The sequence below is a fragment of the Mustela nivalis genome, assembly GCF_964662115.1.
Source record: "Mustela nivalis genome assembly, chromosome: 2".
In the NCBI taxonomy this organism is placed as follows: Eukaryota; Metazoa; Chordata; class Mammalia; order Carnivora; family Mustelidae; genus Mustela; species Mustela nivalis.
This window is the reverse complement of record NC_139021.1, coordinates 128,790,490-128,807,717: the sequence shown is the minus strand read 5'-3', so window position 1 is coordinate 128,807,717 and position 17,228 is coordinate 128,790,490. Positions and strand designations below refer to the sequence as shown.

At 36.1% G+C, this 17,228-nt stretch overlaps 1 protein-coding gene across 3 annotated transcripts in view; it reads left to right on the top strand.

The window, feature by feature from the left end:
- CTNNA3 (catenin alpha 3) overlaps window positions 1–17,228 on the top strand; it is a 1,840,263-nt gene that overhangs the window by 1,168,562 nt on the left and 654,473 nt on the right. The gene's annotated exons all lie outside the window — the stretch shown is intronic.

The following is a 17,228-nucleotide window of genomic DNA, read 5'->3' as shown; positions in this document are numbered from 1 at the left end:
TAAGTAAAATATAAAATAAAGCAGAGAGAGTTCAGTCTGTGGATCTCAATATCCATACTGCCATTTCTCCTTTTTAAAATCATGCTGCTTCATATTTTCATAAAGCAACCTCCATTTCACCTGTATGTATTAACAGAGTGAAGATAAATTAGAGTTATTTTACTGGACCTACCTAAAAAAATAGTGAACACTACATCAAAAACTAATGATGTACTGTATGTTGGCTAGCTGAACATAATAAAAAAAATAAGTGACAGTCACTAGGATGCAAGTCTTGAAATAATATTTTTTTCAAAACTAGCTTTAACATTCACTGTAGCTCATAATATCTAACTGGATAAGCAATTATAATTACTTGTTCTATGGTTTAACTAATCTACCACAGCATTTGAGTCTTGCCCCTCGGGACTTCACAGCTCCCAAACCAGTGATTTCTGGTACACTTATTGCATTATGACAAAATATTCTACTCTTCAATTTACTAAACATAGCTGTTAAACTAGCCCCTGGCTTCCAGATTCTATTAGCAAAACAACGGGAAATATTCACCAAAAGAGAAAGCAGATAAATGTGTTATCTTTAAAGTACAAAGAGAAAACATCACATATTGTTCGACAGGGGAGTGGAAAAGGGAGGAATGCGAAGAAGAGCGTGAGGGAAACTTAGTATCTGGAAGATGGAAGTATTGATGAAAGGGAACGAAATCGTGAGGAGAATAAGGAGTGAGGAGGAAAAAAATGATAGTTCAGAGCCCAGAAACCAATAAAGGTAGCTCCCCTGGGGTGCTTGGAGGTTCCAGAAAGGAATGGCAGGTGAGGGTGGCAGTATATTGATTATGTGGAGAGTGAGGAGTTTAGTTGAAGACAAGAGAAGACAATAGGATGGGCATTGAAAAAGGAGGACTAGGGGCGCCTGGGTGGCTCAGTGGGTTAAGCCGCTGCCTTCGGCTTGGGTCATGATCTCAGGGTCCTGGGATCGAGTCCCGCATCGGGCTCTCCGCTCGACGGGGGGCCTGCTTCCTCCTCTCTCTCTGCCTGCCTCTCTGCCTACTTTTGTTAAATGGATAAATAAAATCTTAAAAAAAAAAAAAAAGAAGGAGGAGGATTAGGTGTAGAAGATGAATGGAGAAAGAGAGGAGGGACGGGTGCTAGTCTACTTATGGGAAAAGAGAAATAGATTTCGAAATCCAGAGCTGGAGGAAGAAGGGAAAAAATCTATCCAATTGAAAACAAGCAAACAAACAAACAAACAAAAAACAGCAACAACAAAACCCACAACCAGGTTGAATAGAATGTGCTGGAAAAGAGGAGATAAAAAATTGAATTTGAGTTGATAGTGACCCTTAAAGACATCTGAAAAGTCTGAAAAAAAAATTCAAGTCAGGTGGAAAAGATTTCTAGTTCTTAATACTATAATTCAGCATTCAGGGAGAAATTATAAACAAAGGTTACAAGAAGGATTTTGCTGAGCTAAAAACCTCTGCAGAGGAAGCCTACAATGAATGACGTTACTTAGATTTCAGGTTTTTCTTGGAAAAGTAAGAAGTGGCACAGGTGACAGGTCTTGTCTTGCTCCTCCACCAGTGGAGGTAATAATGAGCAGTAAGGGTCCACAGGGTAGGCTGCTGGAAGGAAGAGAAACTGCGGGTGGACAAAGAGCGTAATAAGCCCTCAAGTAATTCAGGGATGGCTGTGGCTGCCCATTTGTGTTAATTAATAACAGGAGAGAGAGAGACAAGGTGTGGGTGTGTTTTTCAAAGCTCCACAGCCTGAGGCAGGAGGAAACCACAGCAATCAGAGGCTGAAGGTGAAGTAGGACTCTAAAATGCAGCAGTGAAAAATGGACTGGACTTTTACTTGGCATTCTCCGTTTCTTGTTGCTAAGCATCCAGGGCACTTTGTACTCTCCTTCTAGTCCAGGAGGGAGGCACTCATAAAGGTTACCATCTCATAGGTGAGATAGCCCACCCGCTGACCCCAAGAGCCAGGAAAGAAAGCAACCAATATCCTGACTTCTGGGACAAAACACACACTGAGTAAGGCCAGAACACTGTGGGTCTTCTCTCTTTAGAGGCTGAGCCTGACAAGATTTTGAAAGGCTCCAGGTGCAGTGCAAGCGAGTCAGTTTCCTGAAGCAGGGTCAAGAACAGGACTAGATGATGCAAAATGCCCTCCAACTCCTGCAGCTACGATTCAAGACCTTGAAGAGGTGCTGGTGAGGATCCAGCCCTGGCTCCTGCGGCCATGTGGAGCTATGTTAATGTACATGGATCTGCCTTCAGTGCTGTGCTGCTTTCTTGAACTTGATTCAAGTTTTGTATTACTGGAGATAAGAATTGAAAACAATGAAATACATAGGCAACGTTGTCATAAAGATAGAAATGTAACTACATAAAATTTAAGATTTTTGGAGTAACATTTATTTTCATTAGAACACTCACTGTTTATTAAATATTTTTTATTTTATTCCAAAATTTCTGATTTTTATTATCCAGAAATCCTCTGATATTAGGATATATGAAAAATATTGTTTTCTATTAATATGTATCTTTGAATAAGGTAATTACATTCATAGTTTAAAAACAATTCATTTGATATACACAAACTATCTTTTTTTAAGATTCTTTAACATAATCCAGCTAGGTTTTTAAGGTTTCATTGCACTATTTCTTTAGTATCTTGTATCTTATAAGATATAAGATATATACATATATATATATAAGATATGAGATATATATCTTATATCTTTAGATACAAAGACACAAAACTAAATAGTTTTAGTTTTGTGTCTTTATATCTACATCTTTCATTGCTTGAAGCTTGGGAACTAATTTTTTTTACCCGTCTTCCATTCTTCCTTGAGTGTCTAAAATAGGTCTGATGCAAACATAATTAATATTTGTAAAATGTTATTGTTGTCTTTAGCCCTCTATAAACATATTCATAATGACCTTCATAGAGAAGACAATGTGAAAAATATTTTAATTGCAGTGTTGGCTTAAATGCATTCAATTTGACAGAAACTTTATGAGCACCACTGGTTGCAAAGTTGAAAACTATAAAGAAATATAAGATGATTTCTGTTGTCAGGATTTCACAATTCAATCTTGTGCAGATAAAATTAATATATTTGTTTGCTATAATTAAGGAAAGTTAGTAAACCAGGTCTCTCACTCCTCTGTTTCCCTCCTCCCTGCCAGAGCTATTGGGAACCATTAGTAATATCAAGGAGTATTTTATCATTATTATGTCCTATAATGACAGCCAGTACTCACATTACGAACCCAGCATTTCAGTGTGCTATAGAGTAGCACACTGAAGTAGCTAAGATTAAACATATAATAGCTCATTTGCTTGCCAAACTTAGAGGGACCTAAATCTTTGATTTTCTTTTCCTCCAATATCACATTTTTTAGCTACACTTCAATATTTATTATTTAATGTATTTTTAAAGATTTAATTTTTGAGAGAGAGAGAAAGAGAGAAATCACGAGTGGTGGGGAGGAGTAGGAGGAGAGGGAGAAAGGAAAGCAGACTCCCCACTGAGCAGGGAGCCCAAAGCAGGCTCAATCCCAAGACCCTGAGATCATGACCTGAGCTGAAGGCAGATGCATACCCGACTGAGCCACCCAGGCACCCCATTATTAGGTAATTTAAATACAACACTCTTATAAAAAGCCCTCACAGGATTTGGGGAACCCAAGGAAAAGGGGGTATGGAAACCATAGTGTTTAATAGTATTATACTGATTTGCATGTTTTGTTGGATCTTCATATACATATGCAGTCATGTTTACCTCACTCTCCTCCAAACACATGTACACACATACCCCCTTACATGTATTTTGTTGTTTCAATTTGTCTTACTCACTGTGGGTCATTTATACTGAGAGATAAGAGTCTTTCTCCAAGGTTGTAATTCTAGTAATTTAAGCTTTTTTGCCTAGTTCCTTCGAAGTTAGAATTTAACTTTTGTCATATACAGATACCTATAAGGAATAAAATAGTTGCATAAGTTATTGTTCTGATATCTTCCAAAATAAAAGCTGTCAGAGGATTGATTGCCAACTGTCGGTCTACTAAGAGACTCCTTCTTTCATGAAAGTAAGGAATGTATCTAGGTGTGGATATCTTGATTAGTTAGGGAATCAGATGGTCTTGGCTGTCTCATCCATATCTGCGAAGTTTATACAATTTGATTCAATTAATTTTACAGTGTATGACACTTTCAGTTTCCATGATGACATTTGAATAGAGTGATAGGTACAAAAATTGGTGTTTGGAATTAAACTAACTAAAAACATTTTATTGGCTTTAGGGGCACCTGGGTGGCTCAGTGGGTTATAGCCTCTGCCTTCGGCTCAGGTTGTGGTCCCAGGTCCCAGAGTCCTGGAATCGAGCCCTGCATCAGGTTCTCTGCTCAGCAGGGAGCCTGCATCGCCCTCTCTCTCTGCCTGCCTCTCTGCCTACTTATAATCTCTGTCTCTGCCAAATAAATAAATCAAATCTTAAAAAAAAAAAAAAAAACTTTATATTGGCTTTAGCACATTCTGTCTGTCTTTCAGAAAATCAGTTCTCTTTCTGCCACTTGAGGTGTCAGGTCACTGGTCATAAAATTACTTTAAAATTTGATGTCAATTTCAATGATAGTGAAGGCCAATTATAGTGCTTTTTGACATCTGCCCTTTATATATTGATCCTATTAATAAGGACTTCCTGGACCTGCATGCTTCATATTTATGCTTGACCCTCAGCAGACAACAAAGTGTATCACCAGTTCAGGAAACAACACTTGATCTTGTCTTTAATTTATAGTTTAGATTTGCATTGTCCCTTTGGTTGTTAAATTGATTTTATTTGATGCTCTTTATTATATTACATTTACTTGATAGGTGGCACATACTATTATCCTTTGGGTGATGATTCTGAGGTGAATAATAGCTTAATTCAGAGAGGGACCTTGAGGAAACTGTCTCTCTGGTTTTATCATTATAATTTACATTGTGTATCAGTATGGTGTATGTGTATTCCTATACAGTTATATATTGTTTCAAAATAAAAGATGAGAAATGTGTTTGGTAAAATGGGATCCTTAGAGCAGTATACATTGCAGACCTCAATTTAGGCTCTGGGACATTTTTCAATAATTTATTAGAAGTAACAGTCTAACAGCCAAAACTGTTTAAGTCCTGTGTGTGTGCATGTGTTTGTGTGTGTGTGTGTGTGTGTGTGTGTTTTCATCTCATTCATTTCCTTTGTGATGACACATACTGCCACAACATATTAATGCTTGTTTTCTCGAATAACATTGGCATATGTCCACTCAGACAAATGAATATTTTCATCTTTAATGACTCATTGGAGAGGAACTAGAAGTTTGAATGCAAATTTGCATAGAATTGGAGGACATGGGTAAAATAAGAAAAAGAAAAAAAATTTAGGACTGTTTTGTAATCCCTTAATCTCTAGAAGCAGCACCTTGATTCTGCTGCAAACAGAATAACAAACACAGACACATACACACACCAAGCATAGAGTACCTTTAATATTCCAAACAAATGGAATTTTTATTTATATTTAAGGTCACTTTTGGGTGGTTTGAATTTGTCAATGACAATGGGCTTTTATTCATTTAATATTTGCCATTATATTAAATAAACATGAGATAAAACCAGAGCCTGGTTCTCCTATTCAAATTATCATCCATATTTGTGAATCATCATTTTAATATACCAGCATCTGAAATAATAAACACTATTTTCTATCTAGTAGCCCTTAATCATTATGTGTTTGTATTTTTTGGAAAATCTACTTTTAAAGGGTTTTGGATCCTCAGATTTTGCCGTAATTGTCATGATTAACATGAGCCTCTTGATTGGCATTGCAAGTTCAAATATAGGTACAGAAATTTTATATTTTCTTCAAAATGAAATTTTTTATTTGATTTTTTAGCTTATAAAAATGATTCATTCTCATAAAAACTCAAATTATAAATTTCTTATATCTATAAATATGTATATTTATATACACATATACATACTTTTTTTTTTTGGTGGGCAACAAAGCAAGGTTTATTGAGTGATAACAAACTGATAGTCCAAAGCTCCCAAGGAGGGAGGGGACCTGAGAGGGTTGCCTTACAAATTTTTAAAAGTGTGAAGAAGGAAAGTTGAAGTTATCTTCAGTCTTACTTCTCAGAGGTAAACTCAATTATCATTTTGGTGAAAACATTTTGGATATCACACTTTCATACACACACACACACACACACACACACACTCATTGTCTTTAATAAATGAGTCTAGTTAGACATTCTGTTTTCCTAGTCAGTGGGATCTTTTCAATTCAATACATATAGAACTATTTTATCAATCATCCTTTTTGTTTTTAATTAGATAAATATGTAGTGAAAAAAGATATATGGGAAAAATTCAGGCACCATAGAAACATGAAGTTAAAACAGAATGATTTTCTTATGGCAATAGTAACTCCACTCTTTTTCCCATATATAACTCGTGTTAATAGTTGGGGTTTATCTCTGTGGACTATATACTTTATATTTATCCATAATTGTAATATGTAATTTTATATAAATAGGAACACTTTATATATATACATATACATGTGTATATATATATATTCTACAGTATTTTTATCTAAATTATATATTTTGAGATATTTATGTTAGCAAAAAGGTTTTTTTGAACTTTTTTTCAGAATTTATAGTATTACATAATTTAATTTATTCTCCATTGATAACTATTTAGATTCCTTTTCACTTTTACAAGTAAAGTTGCAATGAACCTTCCTGTGGCTGTATGTTTGTTCACATATGCAAGTATTTCTGAGGACAGATTTCATTAAACTAAATTGCTGCACTTTTGCAAATTTAAAATTTTTATAGATGAAGCTATATGACTGTCTGGAATGTTGGTTATTAACCCTCTAATTACTTCCCTATACCCTTAGCAATACTGTAAAATATCAAATTTTTTAATTAGTGCTAGTATGACAAGGAAAAAATATCACTTTCTTGTTTTAGTTGTATTTCCTGCTTAATAGATCAAAAGTAACAGTGGGAATCTTTTAATGTACTTATTGTATTTCATATGTGAAGTGTCTGTTTAAATATTTTGTCCATTTTTAATGCTCCTTTTTCCTCCTTGATGTTTAAGTATCATTTATGCCTTCAGGATACTAATCTAGTTTGGGTTATACTATACCAAATACTTTTGTTCTATGTTTTGCATTTTGACTTTATAAGTTTTCATTATTTTGAAATTTCAAAAAAATTTATGGAGTCATATAAACCAGTCTTTTTATGTACACTGAAGTCCCCCACCCTTCCTCTAAGTAGTAGCCAATTGGGCCATCAACATTACTTTTTCCCATCACTCTGAAAGGCATCAAATTTCTAAGGGTTTTAATTACTCACTTACTATATTTTCCTTTCTTTTTTTTTTTTTTGTAAATCATCTTTGCTAGTCTTTCATATATTCTACCAGATGTACATTAAAATTAAGCTAAGTTCCATTTAGATCTATTAAATTAATAGACAAATAAAGGAAGAGTTGACATTTTATTTTATAATATCGAGGATTCTCATTCAGGAATATGCTATTTCTCCCCATTTAACCAATTGTTCCTTTATGTCACTAAGTAAGATTTAATACATACACATATATGCATACCATGATATGCACATATGCATGTATATGATATGGTTGTACTTTTTTTTCTGTTTCTAATCTAAATTCAATTAATTAATATATACATGTATTATTTGTTTCAGGGATACAGGTCTGTGGTTCATTACTCTTATATAATACCCAGTGCTCATTATAACACATACCCTCCCCAATGTCCATCACCAAGCTACCCCATTCCCCCCCTCCCCTCCAGCAACCGTCAGTTTGTTCCCTGTGATTAAGAGTCTCTTATGGTTTGTTTTTCCTCTCTGGTTTTGTCTTGTTTTATTTTTTCTTCTCTTCCTCTATGATCCTCTGTTTTGTTTCTTATATTCCACATATCAGTGAGATCATAAGATAATTGTCTTTCTCTTTTGACTTATTTCACTTAGCACATACCCTCTAGTTCCATCCACAACATTGCAAATGGCAAAGTTTCATTTTTTGATGGCTGAGTCATATTCCATTGTATATGTACACACCACATCTTCTTTATCCATTCATCTACTGATGGACATCTGGACTCTTTCCATAGTTTGGCTATTGTGGACATTGCTGCTATAAACATTGGGGTTCAGGTGTCCCTTTGGATCACTGCATTTTTATCTTTGGGGTAAATACCCAGTAGTGCAATTACTGGGTCATAGGGTAGTTCTATTTTCAACTTTTTTTTTTTTTAAGATTTTACCTATTTATTTGTCAGAGAGAGGGGGCACAAGCACAAACAGGCAGAGTGGCAGGCAGAGGCAGAGAGAGAAGCAGACTCCCTGCTGAGCAAGGAGCCTGATGTGGGACTAAATCTCAGGACCCTGGGATCAAAACCTGAGCCAAATGCAATCACTTAACCAACTGAGCCACCAAGGCATCCCTCTATTTTCAACTTTTTGAAGAAGCTTCATACTCTTTTTCCAGAGTGGCTGCACTATCCTGAATTCCTACCAGCAGTGTAGGAGGGTTCCCCTTGCTCCACATCCTCACCAACATCTGTCATTTCCTGACTTATTAATTATAGCCATTCTGACTTGTGGAAGGTGGTATCTCATTGTGGTTTTGATTTGTATTTCCCTGATGCCAAGTGATGTGGAGCACTTTTCCATGTGTCTGTTGGCCATTTGGATTTCTTCTTTGGGGAAATCTGTTCATGTCTTCTACCCCTTCCTTGATTGGATTATTTATTCTTTGAGTGTTGAGTTTGATAACTTCTTTATAGATTTTGGAAACTACCCGTTTATCTGATATGTCATTTGCAAATATCTTTTCCCATCTTGTTGGTTGTCTTTTGGTTTTGTCCATTGTTTCTTTTGTTGTGCAAAAGATTTTATCTTGTTAAAGTCCAAATAGTTCATTTTTGCCTTTGTTTTCCTTCCCTTTGGAGAAGTGTTTATCAAGAAGGTTGAAGAGGTTGCTGCCTGTGTTCTCCTCTAGGATTTTGATGGATTCCTGTCTCATGCTTTGGTCTTTCATCCATTTTGAGTCTATTTTCATGTGCAGTGTAAAGAAATGGTCCAGTTTCATTCTGATGTGTAGAAAAATAATGCATATTATTCATCCTGAACTAAGATATGTTACTAAATACTCAGGAGTGATAACAGCTTTTCAGATAATTATCTTGCATTCTTTAGCTAGGCAATTTTGTCACCCTCTGTATAATATTTGCAGCTATCGGTTATTTCTTAGGTTTATTTACATTGACTAGAACCTTGAGTAAAATATTGATTAACCCCAGTGATAATGGAAATGCTTATCTTAATTTTGACTTTTGGAGAGGATATTTGTTGTAAGTTTCTGGAATTTGTTTCAGATTAAGAATTATTCTTTCTAGGGGCACCTGGGTGGCTCAGTTGGTTGAGTGACGGACTTCAGCTCAAGTTGTGATTCTGGAGTCCCCGGATCAAGTCCTGCATTGGGCTCCCTTTTTAGCAGGGGTTCTGCTTCTCCATCTGACCTTCCCCTTCTCGTTCTCACTCTCTCTCATTCTTTCGCTCTCTCTCAAATAAATGAATAAAATTTGTTTTTAAAAAAGAATGATTCCTTCTAGTCATAGTTCACTGAGATTTTTTGTTGTTGTTGTTTCTTTCTTTGTTTAGTTTTTTTTTTTTTTTTGCCTTAATAAGAACAGGCATAATACTGTCATCAAATGCTTTTGTGAAATCTGTTGGAATATACCAAAACAAAGGATTTTATAGTTAGATTTCCCAATCATGAATCATGGGTTTATTCCTAGAATAAACCACAATGTCTTGCTGTAAAATTATTATTTTATTACATAATTAGGTTTAAGTTGCTAATATTTTATTTAGAAATTACCTGATAGTTCTGCCCTCTAATTCCTATCTAATTTTGTTTTTAGGTTACATAATCACTAAAAAGCAATTATTGAAATGGGAGCTGACCTACAAATCAATTAATCTGTTTCTCATCTGCAGATAAATAACCAAAGACAGATAGATACATTGTTAACACTAGCTAAAATAATTCAGAGACAGGATTCTGTGATGTAAGATTCATAAAGCTTGGGATGTAGTTTGAGATACAAAGTCAAGAGAATATGAAGTTCTTTGGTAATAATTTGTTTCTTGAAACACCCTGACTACGCTTGCTTCTATGAGGTCCACTACCTTTAGCTTCCTATTTTATTTAGAGTTTTATTTTCTCTTTCATGTGTTCCCATAAATAGATTCTATTAGATTCTATTTCTATAGATTCTATTTCCTGAGATTTGCTTCTACTGTCTTTGATTTCCCTTGCAGTTCCAAGCCCATATAAGAGGTGAATAATCAATATTTGTTACTTGATTAAAATTGTCCCTTTGCACCTTGCCCTGCCCTTCTGTAACATAATTCTATTAGTGAAATACTTTAGAAAACTTGTGATTCATGTTTATTTCTTGTTATTGCAAAGAACATCAGGGCAGCATCGTCTCACCAGAAGAAATAGAAAAACTGGCTTCTTTAATCAGAAGTCACTTGGATGCCAACTTTGGGAGATCATAACCCCCCCTTTGTACTTCTCAGGCTCAGTCCCAGGCCTCTGTGAGACTTGCCTGCAAACAAAGCATTCATTACATTATGTTCTGCAGGAGACACTAAAGCTCCTGGGTTTGTTGATGCCAGTTATCATACCTCTTTCCATCTGCCATTCTCACCAGCATTTGGCAGCCAGCTCGGGCCCTTTGAACAATTATTTTACTTGATTAAAAATAAATAAATTAAAAGCTAAATTGGGAGGTCTTCAGTTGTTTCCAATTTGATATCTTAAGTGAAAGTAAAACTTGAAAGAAACTGCCCCCCAGGCTTTAAGTATGATGACCAGACTAGAAGAAAAGTGTTACTTTTCTTTGAAGTCCAGCTGTCTAAGCCTTTGTGGAATATTGAAAATGAATTTCAAAGGGAGATTTTATCCCTCTTTCTTGTATGTCCTGAATTTCTGCTGCTGTCTCCTTCTTCTATGCTCCATTTTTCATTCTCTTTGGGAATGATACATTCTTAAGCATGGTAATTTGTGCATTCATGCATTTATTAATTCACTGAATATCTATTATTGTTTGGCTATCATGTATCAGGCCCTAGGAACTGAGGGCCTAATGATGAGCAAACACAGATAATGACCCTGCTCTTTTTTTTTTTTTATGATTTATTTATTTATTTATTTGACACAGAGAGAGATCACAAGGAGGCAGAGGCAGGCAGAGAGAGAGGGGGAAGCAGGCTCCCTGCTGAGCAGAGAGCCTGATGTGGGTCTCGATCCCAGGACCCTGAGATCATGATCTGAGCAGAAGGCAGAGGCTTAATCCACTGAGCCACCCTGGTACCCCCGACCCTGCTCTTAAAAGGCAGATAACATGGTTACTAATCAAATAATCCTTTCAGTGAATGTATAATCACAAGCTGAGACTCAAACTGTGTAAGAAAAACCTGACTTGGGTAGGGGAAAGTCTCCAGGGTACATGGGAGATGAAGCATTGGTGAAAAACTGTTTGTGGAGTTACTTTTCAGCAGACATCTGATGGATAGCAGTTAAGCAGGCCTAAGGGATATAAGATAACAGTTAAGAAGAAGGAGGAGCATATTCAGGCTTTAAAAAATGGCATGTGCAATATCCTGTGGCAGAAGAAAGTATAGATAACTGAAAGTAGGTCTAATATCCAAAACAAAGAGAGAAAAGAACTATGCATGATGAGGGTGGGGAGCTAGAAAAGAACACGATTCAGGAGATGTTTGGGAAGTGAAAGAAAAAAAAATGAACAGATATAGGAACTGGAGAGTGAATATTGTCTAGGTAGTTCCTAGTTTTCTGCTTTGAATTGTAAGATACATGAGACTACCTTACCACCTACACTGTTCTATGGCCACATAGGCTATTTTGATCATCAGTATTCCATTCCAACATTCTAAGAATGGCCCTCCGTGTGGCTGAACCAATGGACAATTCCAGGGATTACTTAACTCGACTTCTGAGTATTTGATAATTGAGATCACCTTCTTGACACTTTTCTCCTGGCCTCTATAGCATCAAAGTATTATGGGTAACCTTCTTTATCCATGACCACTTTTCTGAAACTCATGGTAGGACTGTCCTCTTCTAACAGCCTAATAAATTTTGGTATCTTGGGTACCTTTCTAAGGATATTTGCTCCCTACACAATCATATCCTATTACCATTGATAAGCTAGTGACTGTAAAATTCTGTCTCTGAAATTCTCGGTCTTAAAAGTGTTTACACAGGAGTTGCATGACCATCTGTCAGAGAGAAAAGTGAATGAAAATGAGACAGTGACCTTTATCACCCACTGAGAGCTAGGATACACAGTGACATGATATTACAATTAACAATGTGAGCTATGTGTAAACAATGAATGTGTGGTAATGGAAATCTCATCAAATATCAAAGTTTGCTTCGAGTTCTTGAGAAATCATATCATAGGTAAACAGCTGTATGAGGATTCCATAGTGACAGACTGAATGATGTGTGATGAACACCTGTCTAAATACTGAGCTCGTTCATAGCAAGAATAACATTTCAGTTGTCTAAAATGACTGAGAGGACAACTGATGCTGCTGAGACTTCAAATAAAACTTGATATTAGAATGTTGAAATGCAGCATGCTTTGGTATTCAATACGTTTTAAAAAAATATTTTTATGTATTTGAGAGAGAGAGAGTGAGCACAAGCAGAGGCAGGGACAGAGGGACAAGCAGACTCCCTTCCGAGGCTGAAGCCTGATGTGGGGCTCAATCCCAGGACCCTGGGATCATGACCTGAGCTGAAGTCAGATGCTTTTTTTTTTTTTTAAGATTATGTATTTATTTATTTGACACAGAGAGATCACAGGTAGGCAGATCATGACCTGAGCTGAAGTCAGATGCTTTTTTTTTTTTAAGATTATTTATTTATTTATTTGACAGAGAGAGATCACAGGCAGGCAGAGAGAGAGAGAAGCAGGCTTCCCGCCAAGCAGAGAGCCAGATATGGGGCTTCATCCCAGGACCCCGAGATCATGACCTGAGCTGGAGGCAGCAGCTTAACCCACTGAGCCACCCAGGCGCCCCTGAAGTCAGATGCTTAATGGACTAAGCCATTCAGGTCCCTGCCTGGTATTCAGTACTTTTAAAATATGGTCTGTTTACCAGATCAGAACAAAGCAATGAAGAAAAGCTGAGTTGAAGAGATAGCATGGTAGACTAACTGAAAAGTCATTGAGAATACATTCCCAAATATCTTTTTTGAGAGCAGTCCTTAACTCTATCATTAATGAGTCATTTTTCTGGGTCAAGCATGATCCAGACCTTGATGGAAAGAAAGGGACAGAACTAGCCTAACTGGCAGGGTTCTACAAGGCCAGATTCCAAAGTAGATTATTTCATTCTTATTTATTTATTTATATTTTTATTCAAATTTAATTAGCCAATGTATAGTACATTATTAGTTTTTGATATGATGTTCAATGATTCATTTGTCACTTAAGACCATAGGTTAGGGAATAAAGGGTGCCATGTTCTTTTTTTTTTTTTTTTCTCAGATTTTATTTATTTGAAAGAGAGAGAAAGAGAGAATGAATGACAGGGAGATGGAGAGAGAAATTGAAGCAGACTCCATACTGAACATGCCCACAACCTTGGGCTTGATCCCACAATTGCAAGATCATGACCTGAGCCAAAAACCAAGAGTCAGGTGCTTAACCAATTGAACCACGTAGGAGTCCTGGGTACCGTATTGTATGCCATGTGAAAACTAGAACCAATGTTCAGGAAATAGAAAGGAGGACAGGAACATACAAAATTGATATACAAAATTTGAATTAGAAGCCAGAAAGAGAAGATCAACAGCATGATAACAAATGCTAATTAGTTTAGGAATTATCTGACAAAGCTTTGTTGTCTACAATTTTTTTTTTTTAAACAATCCAGAGAGTGCAGTGTATTTAGTCAAGTGTGAAAGGTCTAGAATGGACATACATCTTAGAGGCAGAAGGACTGGTGGGAAGGGGAAAGTTTTATGTGAAAGACACTGATGTAAAATACATAAATAAATAAAATCACTCTTGGTAACATGATATGTCGCTGTTTAAAGATTTTTTTAACTTATCTTTTGCAATTGTTAGATACAGTATCAGTAATGATTTTAATGATAAAGTTTATTTTTTAAAGATTTATTTATTTGAGAGGGAGAGAGAAAGAGATAGCACAAGCAGGGGAAGGAATAGAGGGAGAGGTGGAACTCATTCCCACCACCCCAAGGTAATGACCAGAGCCAAAACCGAGAGTTAGATGCCTAACCAACTGAGCCACACAGGTGTCCCAATTTAATTTTTTATAAAAATGAAAAAAATATTGTGCCTTGGCCGTTTTCTTTTAAAAAAACTTATGGGGGCACCTGGATGGCTCAGTGGGTTAAAGTCTCTGCCTTGAGCTCAAGTCATGATCCCAGCATCCTGGGATGGAGCCCCGCATCAGGCTCTCTGTTCAGCAGGGAGCCTGCTTCCTCCTCTCTCTCTGCCTGCCTCTGCCTGCTTGTGATCTCTGTCTGTCAAATAAATAAATAAAATCTTTAAAAAAATAAATAAAAATAAAAAAACTTATGAATTTACCTGAGCACCTTTGGTCCCATTTATTTAGGATAGTTTAGACTGTTTTTCATGGACTTGGCTAAAAATGTAGTACAATATCAATAAAAAGTTCTTTCAATGAGGGCAGTTTCATCAATACTTTCAATTCAGGGTGGCATAAAAGAGCACACACATAGCTCTACTTAATAGTCCCCCTGTCATTGGATAGTTTGAGTATGTTTCTTCTCCCTATTTGATTTTGATTCGATACAATGAAAGATTAGAGAATAGGATCAGAATTCACAAACTGCTGACCTATGAACTAAAGCCATCAGACTGTTAGTTTGGTCAAGGAAATGTTGTTGTTTGTTTTTCATCTTGTCTTAATGAATTCTAATACCTTTATGGAGGGGAGGGCATACACACTCATGTTTGCCTGGGGACCTACCAACCCACGCAACCACTGAGTTATATCAAGATTCTATGTTTGTATTTCCTGCATGAGTCCTGAAAGTGCTTCAGTTTGTGACTCTCGGCTTAGACATATTGTCAAATTTCTTTAGGCTCTTGAGGTTTTAATTCTGTAAAACCTCTTAACAGACTAACTGCTCTTTCCCACCCTGCATTGTATAGAGAGAAATTAACTGGAAAGAAATTCATACATGGGCAACCTACCTGGTAGCATCAGGCCATCTCTATGCACTAGCACATTTAATCGAAACACTCCAGTGACATAGGTATTATCATACCCATTTTTCAGGTTAGAAAATGAGCTAAGATAAGCTAACATTTTGACCATGGTCCAATGTTTGTTAATTGTGGAAATCAGGTTCAAGCCTGTTTTGTCTCTAGGTTCAAGATTGGTTTGTCTCTAAAAACTTCCTACGTCCTAATTTCCCTTAGTGGAAGGAGACTTTCCAAAAGGATCTCTCGAATAATCAAGATTTGCACAGACTTTGAAATGTTGTCAGAGTTAGATATACAAATGATGTCAGATCTCTAAATATCTCAAACAGTTTTACAAAATATTTTATTTGCATGCTGCTTTCTTTGTTAATGGGAGTTGCTTTCATGCTGTGCTCAGAAACATAACTAGTTTCCTAAAAGGCCACACAGAATTTAGGAATATTGTTAGAAGAAATTTAGCTTTCATTTACATGTTGATGTGGCTTTGGAAAATTTGTCACAAGTCACTCAAATTAGAAGTGTAAAGAGATTTTATTTCTATCACTTAACTTTTTTTCATTTTGTCACTGAGTACTAGTTATCTCATAAATTCAAATTTGTTTTGTATATAATATTACTAAAACTCCACTTGCCTTAATCTGGAAATAGTACTTGATTATTTAGAAAATGTATCTGTTGCAAAACCGTTCTGGTTAAGGTAATTTCAAGTCTGTCTGAATGAAGGAAGACAATGTTATGATGATCATTAATTGAGCAGAAAACTTAGCTGTGCTGCATTTTCAATTGAGAGTTTTGTAAAACTCAAGTTTACTCATGTAAACAGGACTTTTGTGATTAGGATGATTTCCACGTTATGCTAGTCACTGAATAGGCTTACAATAAACATACTGTCTAGCAAATGTCCAGTACAAGAATGTCTGTTTTTATTTATTTGTTGTTGTTGTTGTTGTTGTTGTTTTATTTTTATTATTTGTTTGACAGATAGAGATCACAAGTAGGCAGACAGGCAGGCAGAGAGAGAGGAGTAAGCAGGCTCCCCGCCGAGCAGAGAGCCCAATGTGGGACTCGATTCCAGAACCCTGAGATCATGACCTGAGCCAAAGGCAAAGGCTTAACCCACTGAGCCACCCAGGCGCCCCAAGAATGTCTGTTTTTAAAAGGGAAAATAGAGAAAAATGATCCATTAAAAAATAAAGGAAAGAGTATTTAGGGCACGTTTTTGTAATTTTTAAACTTTGGATTAACCAGCATTCATCTGAGTTGACCAAAAGATTGAGCCATTAATTTCTAATTTTTTGAAATTTTTCTTAAGATAAAACTGCTTTACAGTTAGAGAATTTACAGATAGAGACTTTCTTCTATGCAGGGCAAATTATTAGAAGACATGTCAAATGATTAGATTGCTGAATCGTACTTTCTGTGAGTAGAATTTGGAGGTGGGAGGGGTTGCAGAAACTACTGCCCTTTTCAAATAATTCACGAATGTGCTAATTGTATGTCAGATATGAAAGTTGAAGCATTGTGACCTTCAAGCCAACAAAAGCCCTTTTCAAGTAAGCCATTTTCATATACATTAATAAAGTGAACAGTGCCCTTCCACAGTTAAATAATGTATGGCTTTTATTTCATTATATGTAAATGCAAATCAAGGAATTGTTTCACTGTTCACATATTAAAAGTAATGCTATAAAAAAGCAGACTATAAATCCACTTAAGTTACATTTTCTGGTACTCTACAATTGTGACCCAAGGATATTTGTTGTATGCATCTATTGTCTGCAGCTAACGTGTGGTTTTCTGCAACTGAATG